General features: G+C 41.2%; 1 pseudogene; it reads left to right on the plus strand.

The window, feature by feature from the left end:
- The first annotated feature begins 1,287 nt into the window (after positions 1 to 1,287).
- LOC100582684 lies at positions 1,288 to 3,412 on the plus strand (annotated as a pseudogene).
- The last annotated feature ends 5,348 nt before the right edge of the window (positions 3,413 to 8,760 follow it).

The raw sequence follows: 8,760 nt of genomic DNA on the forward strand, positions 1-8,760 counted from the left end.
CTATAAATTCAATATTAAAATAAAGCCACACCTAATTCAGGGCCAGAATCTGGGCCCGTGTGTCTGGATAACAGGGTATTCCTGGAGCATTGATTTGTTCTTTAACAAAATATTGTAAAGGATTATAAAAGGTTTATGGGAATTTTACCTTATGGTCAGCTAATTAAAATTGGATAGATTTGTTTATAAGGTTTAATGAAGCTTTTTTTTTTTTTTTTTGACAGTGTCTCCCTCTGTCACCCAGGATGCAGTGCAGTGGTACAATCTTGGATCACTGCAATCTCCACCTCCTGAGCTCAAGCAATCCTCCCACCTCAGCCTCCCGAGTAGCTGGAACTAAAGGCACAATACACCACGCCCACCTAATTTTCGTATTTTTTGGTGGAGATGGGACTTCACCATGTTTGCCCAGACTGGTTTCATACTCCTGAGCTCAAGAAATCCACCCACCTCAATCTCCCAAAGTGCTGGGATTACAGACATGAGCCACCCCACTGGGCCTCCTTTGTTTTTTCTTTGAGACAGGGTCTTCCTCTGTTGCCTAGGCTAAGTGAAGTGGTGAAATCACAGCTCACTGCAACTTCAACCACCCAGGCTTAGGTGATCCTCCCACCTCAGCCTCCCAAGTAGCTGGGACCACAGGCATGCACTACCATGGTTCGCTACTTTTTTTGTATTTTTTCTATTTCATCATGTTGCCCAGGCTGGTCTTGAACTCCTGGGTTCAAGCAATCCACACCTCAGCCTCCCAAAGTGCTGAGATTACAGGTGTGAGCCACCACCCCTGGCCTTTTATGAAGAATAGTACACTAATGCAAAGATGCAATTTGGCTTTCTCTTTTGAACAAGATTTTCATGTAATTACTAAAAGATAATGAAAGTTTTTTTTTTGTTTGTTTGGTTTGCCTTTTAAATAAACAACCAAAAAAAAAGACAGAGAAGGGAGAAAGAGAAAAGTCAGATTCGGGTTGGCCTCATGCTGTCTTTATTGGGTCTTGTGTGGAAAGTTGAGTTTACCCTCTATCAACAAGTAACATTTTTGCTTTTTAAAAATTTCTGAGCTGCCACCACAGCTACCGCAGCCTTTGGGAGCCTAGAAAAGGGGAAGGAGAACAATGAATGACTCAGTCCCCTGATGGCAGTGGTGGTTGTGGCCAGGGAGGCATGATGACAAGGTGGGGGCGCTGCTGCTGCGAGGAGCAGGCAATGGTGGGGTGGCGTGGTGGGGGTGGCGGTGGGGGTGGGGACAGGGCGGGGTTTTGGGGGGTGGCACGTGAATAAAAAGAAAAAGAATCACCAAAAGCAGGGAAAAGTGGAAAAAGTTTAAAAGAAGGACAAGACACAGTAAGATCAGAGCAAATTTCTTTCAGAAAAAATAGCCTTGTTGCAGTCCTATCTACAGTATCTGCTAAAATAAATGTACCAATCTCTCAGCCCATAGTGAAGAAAGACAAAAACAGCAAAATTCGTCAAGGTTTAGCACAGGCAATAACAAAGAACTTCAAACACTACCATCTTTAAATGATGTTCCTCCTGCTGATCAAGAGACACTTTTTATTTGGAAGTTACATCAGTGTTATGTCCTCTTTGACTTTGCTTCTGATCCACAAAATGACCTAAAGTGGAAGGAAGAACAATGAGCTACTTTAAGTGAAATGGAAGAATTTATCACCCATCATTGGAATAGGATCACAGAGCCTGTTTACCCAGAAGTAGTCCATATGTTTGAAGTTGACATGTTTCAAACGTTACCACCTTCTATCGTCCAGGAGCTGAATTTGGCCCAGAGAAAAACAAACCAATGTTAGAAGCAACCTGGCCCCATTTACAGCTTGTTTATGAATTTTTCTTCAGATTTTTAGAGGCTGGGCACGGTGGCTCACACCTGTAATCCCAGCACTTTGGGAGGCCAATGAGGGTGGATCACAAGGTCAGGAGATTGAGACCATCCTGGCTAACACGGTGAAACCCTGTCTCTACTAAAAATACAAAAAATTAGCCGGGCATGGTGGTGGGCACCTGTAGTCCCAGCTACTCAGGAGGCTGAGGCAGGAGAATGGCGTGAACCAGGGAGGCAGAGCTTGCAGTGAGCCGAGATCACGCCACTGCAATCCAGCCTGGGCGACAGAGCGAGACTCCATCTCAAAAAAAAAAAAAAAAAAAAAATAGATTTTTAGAGTCTCCAGATTTCCAACCTAATACAGCAAAGAAATATATTGATCAGAAGTTTGTATTGCAGCTTTTAGAGTGCTTTGACAGTGAAGATCCTCAGGGAAAAGTTTTTTGTTGTTGTTTAGTTTTTTGTTTGTTTGTTTTGAGACAGAGTTTTGCTCTCTCACCCAGGCTGGAATGCAGTGGTACAATTATGGTTCACTGACTGCAACCTCCGCTTCCCAGGTTAAAGCAATTCTCCCACCTCAGCCTCCTGAGTAACTGGGACTACAGGCACGTGCTACCACACCTAGCTAATTTTTGTATTTTTTTTTATAGAGACGGGGTTTCGCCATGTTGCTCAGGCTGGTCTTGAACACTTGGACTCAAGTGATCCACCCACCTCACTCTCCCAAAGTGCTGAGATTACAGGTGTAAGCCAGATACCTGGCCTGGGAGAGAGCTTTTCCTAAAACCAGCCTTTGCAGAATCTATGGGAAATTCTTAGGCTTGAGAGCTTATATCAGAAAACAAATAATATATTTTATAGGTTTATTTATGAAACAGAGCATCATGATGGCATAGCCGAGTTACTAGATATATTGGGAAATATGATTAATGGATTTGTTTTACCACTAAAAGAAGATTTTCTTATTCAAGGTGCTATACCTTTGCACAAAGTGAAATCTCTGAGTGTCTACCATCCCCAGCTGGCATATTGTGTAGTACAGTTTTTAGAAAAGGATAGCACCCTCACTGTATCAATGGTGATGGCACTTCTCAAATATGGGCCAGAGTCTTACAGTCCAAAAGAAGTAATTTTCTTAAACAAATTAGAAGAAATTTTAGATATAATTGAACCATTGGAATTTGGAAGATCATGGAGCCTGTCTTCTGGCAGCTAGCCAAATGTGTCTCCGGCTCACACTTCCAGGTGGCAGAGCAGGCACTCTGTTACTGGAATAATGAATACATTATGAGCTTAATCAGTAACAGCACAGCAAAGATTCTGCTGATCATGTTTCCATACTTGTACTGCAATTCAAAGACCCATTGGAACAGGACAATACATGGCTTGATATCCAACACACTGAAGCTCTTCATGCAGATGACACAAAATCTATTTAATGACTGTACCTAACTGTTCAAAGCAGAGAAACTGAAAGAGAAGCTAAAAATGAAAGAACAGGAAGAAGCATTGGTTAAAATAGAAAATCTAACCAAAGCCAATCACCAGGTACTAAAAAAGAGAGTAACATGAAAATGTCCAGGGTGTTACTTCAATGTTCTCATAAGATAGGAATATATCTTCATCCTGAGAAGGAGGGATATCATTTTGGCTAAATAAATGACTTATAGTGACCTGGGATTCTATTTTGTAATAGCAAGTGTTTAAACCTTTGATATCTGACAAACTTTCCAAAGTCAAATTCTAAATTAAGCTTTTTCTTTGACCTGGCTAACCCTTTTAGATATTAGGTGCCCTAAAGTCCAAAAGAGACATACTTGGCTTATTTGGCATATTAAAACCATACGAAGAATATTGCCAAATATAAAATGGTGTTTAAACTTTCTTTGGGTTATATTCATATAAATATATTATTAGCATGTGTTCCAAAATTGTATAGGATTCCCATAATTCTGTTATGTCCTATAATTCTGATATGTCTATATATTATCAGTAACAATTATAATTGTTATGTTAAATTGTTTTGTTCCATAAGGTGATCAGACTTTAACCATAGCTATTCTGAGACTTTAGCCCCTCACTCAGCCTGGGCAGCCCCTCCCCTGATCCTGCCATGAGCAGCCCCCTTGCCCTACTACTCTTCAGGCTCCGGTGGCCTGGCGTTCACTTTGCAGGCCTGAGTGGCGGTGAGCGGAGTTATTTGTTAGGCTGGGGGAGAGAGTTGGCAATCCCCAGAGGAAAGGGAGCCTCAAACCCCTCTGTATGCAGTTGCCAATTGTTATTTCACTCTGATTCTTTTCATAGGCAGTTTTATAATCAGCTATAGGACTCTGAAAGTTGCCCTGGAATCTAGGTTTCTGATAACTTTGAAAATTGTGACATTAGAATAGAGGGAAAAACTTCCAGGGCCGGGCGCGGTGGCTCACGCTTGTAATCCCAGCACTTTGGGAGGCCGAGGCGGGTGGATCACGAGGTCAGGAGATTGAGACCACGGTGAAACCCCGTCTCTACTAAAAATACAAAAAATTAGCCAGGCATGGTGGTGGGTGCCTGTAGTCCCAGCTACTCGGAGAGGCTGAGGCAGGAGAATGGCGTGAACCCGGGAGGCGGAGCTAGCAGTGAGCCGAGATTGCGCCACTGCACTCCAGCCTGGGTGACAGAGCGAGACTCCGTCTCAAAAAAAAAAAAAAAAAAAAAAAAAAAAATTTCCAAGACTCTCATAGAGAGTTAATGTGTTCATAAATGTCAAGCAGGACAGGAGTTAATTACATAGACTGAACTAATGGAAGACCAAAATAGTCTTTTTAGGACTTTTTGTTTGAAACATTGCTAATTCTTTTGTTTTACAGAGTTCAGAAAACCTTTCATCTTTTGTACTGTTTGCAGCTTTTAGCAACTGGGTAAAGTACACTCTTGAGAGCAAAATTTAGAGGGTATTTCTTTCTGTCTACCTGGTTTCCTCAGAATTTGAAAACTATTTGTAAGTGTACTTAATTTATGGCAGTATAGTTGTTTGCACAAGTTCGGTAAGAATCTTTTTTCTTTTGTAACAAGACACCATTGGAGACCCTGGTTATTTTACCAAGGCTTTGACTAGAGTGGCATACTTTCAGGTATAAACAGACTGCTTTAAGGAATCACAGTTGACTTACAGAGCCAATAAAAGCCCCTTGGGAAAACTGGCCTCATACCTTGTCTACACGGTCCTTGTATAGAGTTCCTCACCTGTGGTAAGTAAAGAATGTCACCTGACAGGTCCAGGAGCCCCAAATTATCTTGAGGCCTTAAGGAGAGGAATTCCCCCAACTCGTACAGGTATTTGCAGGTACAGATAAATCCATGACTGGGCTCAAGGCTTTAAAAATCTAATCTGAGATTCCTTATGGAATAAAGGAATCAAACACTACCAGCAAAGTCAATTTTAGAAAGAGTCTATGTGGCAAGTAATTATTCTTGCTATACTTTATGCAAATGTTCAGGCCGCACATAAGACTGAAATTTATTATGCAAATAAATTGGTTCTACAATGACTTGTCTTTAGTAAAAATAACTAGAGAGAAAAAATATGTTTTAGAAAAAAACCATAGTACACCTGTTGTTAGAGTCTAGTTGTGTTCACTGTTTGTGAGTTTTTATTTTCAGCTATTTGGACTGAACCCTGAATTCCATCCCAGCTTCAAGCCCCAAATTATTGCTTGCAAATTTTTCTGACTTGGAATCAATGAAATTACTACTACATCATTCCTTGTAATATAGATGAGAAAGACGTGTCAGACTACCACAGCCTTCCTCCTCTGTAACTGAAGATGCTTTGAGTCTAACATCTGAATAAATTGTGCTCAGTGTTAACCTTTGTTTTTCTACTGTCTCCACAGAAATGCCTCTTATTAATAATCTGTTTGCCTTCATCACATGTAGAGGCCTAGCCCATCTGCAATGCCACTTCCTGGATGGGACGCAGATATTTAACTAAACTGATCCATTCTCAAGAACTAGATAGTACTTGTGACAATGTTCATGAGTATTCATAGCTCTTCCTGTAACCTGTTAAATACATATTTAGCCAACCTGTCATTATATCCAGTTATGATGGGCAGTGGGCAACCTGTATGATAATTAAGACTAACTGCTGTGTATACATCCCAGTAAATTTGGGAAATGCCTCAGATAGCCCTGCAAGATACATACCAACAAATCAAAGCTTTGTCTGACTCCACATTGTCACTAGACCAATGATTATTGTCCTGACTCAGGTCAGTACCATCCTGGTAGCAAAAGCTGGCTGTAACATTGGCCCTGATTTCAAGGATAGGCATATCCCTCTGTTGTGGAGTTTACTGCTGCTGCACTCTCCATATATACGGGAATGCAAGACGGGCTTTCCCCAGAGACTTTCCAGACCTTGCACCATAATGGTCCAACAAATATCATCTGTAAAGTCCAGGTATTCGTGAATATTTCCAAATCCAAACAGATCAATTCCATACCAACACCCAATAACTACACCGTCTTTCAGCAGGAAGTAGCCAGAATAAATACAGTACCCCAATTTCACAGAGATGGAAGGGAACTTGGTAGTGGGGAATTGTAACCAAGTACTCCCATTTTCCTAAGCAATAGTTTATTTTTTTCTCTCTCTCTCTTTTCTTTTTCCTCCTTTCCCCACTTTTTACTTAGTCCTTTAGAAATGCAGATTTCTAAATTTTAATAGCCTTTTACCTCCCCTTCACCAGACATTCCCTACAGAGCAAATTCACCTAACTATATGCTTAGGAGCTCCAGAAAGGAAATCTCACCCACCAGGAGGTTGCCTCGAGACATAACAGTCAATTTACAACCCATAGTATGCCTGCCCATGGAGACACCAGCAGTCACCAGCTTGATCACCTGGTAGATATGGCACTAAGCTAACATGCCAACCCCTCACCTGCTCACTTCCCCCCACCCCTTGTGCCATTAATGCTAAGCCCCCTTTAAAAGTGCTTCCTTTCTGATCCAAAAGAAAAGTGGTACCCTTAGGCAGGAAGCGTTATAACTTCTTCCCCTAAGCTAGCTTCGGAATAAAATATCACTTTCTTTATACCAGATCTCACTCTTATTAAATGGGCTCTGTTGGCAGTGAGCAGCTGAGCCTCCATTTTGGTTATAAGACTACAGGGCATGCCACCATGCCCAGCTAATTTTTAAATTTTTTTGGTAGAGGTGGGGTCTCACTATGTTGCCCAGGGTGGTCTCAAACACCTGGCTTCATGTGACTCTCCCACCTTGACCTCCCAAAGTGCTGGGATTACAGATGTGAGCCACTGGGCTCTGCCTCTATTTTGGCTTTTTAACTTAACTTATTCCCTATGTAGATAACTGGTTTTCAGTAAGGAAAGGGCCAGGAAAGCATGCACCTTTAATATTTAAATATGCAACAAGTAGGCAAAGCTGGAAGGCAGAACACAGATGCCCCAAAATCAAGGATCCCATTTTACATTGAATCTTGGGTCCCCAAAAAGAGAGGAATACAATGGAATGTGACAGTGCAAAGCTTTTACAATATACTCCGCTGCAGCAACATTCTCCCAAGATTGGTGGACAACTCAACACTAATCAGCCCACTGTGTGATCAGCACATCTCCCATAGGAGTCTTATCCCTTACTGGGGAATGGGGGTATTTACATAGCTTTTAAATACCCAAAAGCACCTTTTCCCCTCCAAATGTGCCACAAAATAAGTAGCACCTTGGAGTAATAACCACTCACTATAAGTAACTACCACAAGGCATCTCTAAGAGTGTATCCCTTACTTAACTATTACACACACCAAGGTTATTTTTGTACAATGCAAAGCAATTTCCGGTACCCCAAAAAGACCACATAACACTACACAGAAAGAACAGTTTTAGATCTGAAAGGACTATGTCCATTTACAACTTGGGATTCCCTGAGGAAAAAAAGCAGTTGCTCCCAAAAAGGAGTCTGTGGCACCTTTTTCTGTTTTTCTTAAGGGTTCTCGGGCTATTAGAATTTACAGTATATGAAGAATAGGGTGAAATAAAACTAACTTGAAGAACAATTTTTAAGAAAAGGAAGTGAACATAGAAACCAAACACATGAGTTCTTTAAAAAGGTTTCAGTCATCTGAAAAAAAAAATTCCCAAAAATAGAATCAAAAAAAGGGAAGAAAACTATAAGGCCTTTTAAATACACACACACACACACACACACACACGTATATATATATACGTGTGTGTGTGTGTATATTTATATATAGAGAGACAGAGAGAGAGAACACCTGAATATCAGCTTTTAATTAAGCTGATTTTTAGCCACAGAGCTCTTTAAAAAAACAATTCTTTCAAGTCTCCTGTTACCGGATTTTAGCCAGGACAACAGCTGATATTTTTGGCTTTTGAGTTTCTTTACCAAAGGTATCTTTCTAAGGGTCTCAATTCAAAATTATGACTTAATCATGGGTGCACGAGTTTTCTCCAAAGGGGTGGCAAACAATTTTTACACGATCCAGAATCACCCTAGAGATAGCTCAGAGAAAGGAAAACGCAGGACGAGAAATCGGAAACTGCCCATGGAAGGAAAAAGGGTCAATAAATGGCAAAAGTCACACAAATATCAAACCAGAAAAGACTAATTCCCTGGCTGGGTATTGAACCCATGCAGCATTAGTCAAATGGGAGAACCTTAGCTACTGTACTACGGCATGGGGTGGTGTGTTAGCCTGTATTTGCACTGCTGTAAAGAAATACCTGAGGCTGGGTCATTTATGAAGAAAAGAGGTTTGATTGGCTCATGGCTCTGCGGGATTTAAAGGAAGCATGCTGCTGGCATCTATTTCTGGTGAGGCCTCAGGAAACTTACAATGATGATAGACGGTGATAGGGAGCCAGCATGTCACATGCCAAGAGTGAGTGAGAGAG

This window comes from Nomascus leucogenys, chromosome 13, assembly GCF_006542625.1.
Source record: "Nomascus leucogenys isolate Asia chromosome 13, Asia_NLE_v1, whole genome shotgun sequence".
Taxonomy (NCBI): Eukaryota; Metazoa; Chordata; class Mammalia; order Primates; family Hylobatidae; genus Nomascus; species Nomascus leucogenys.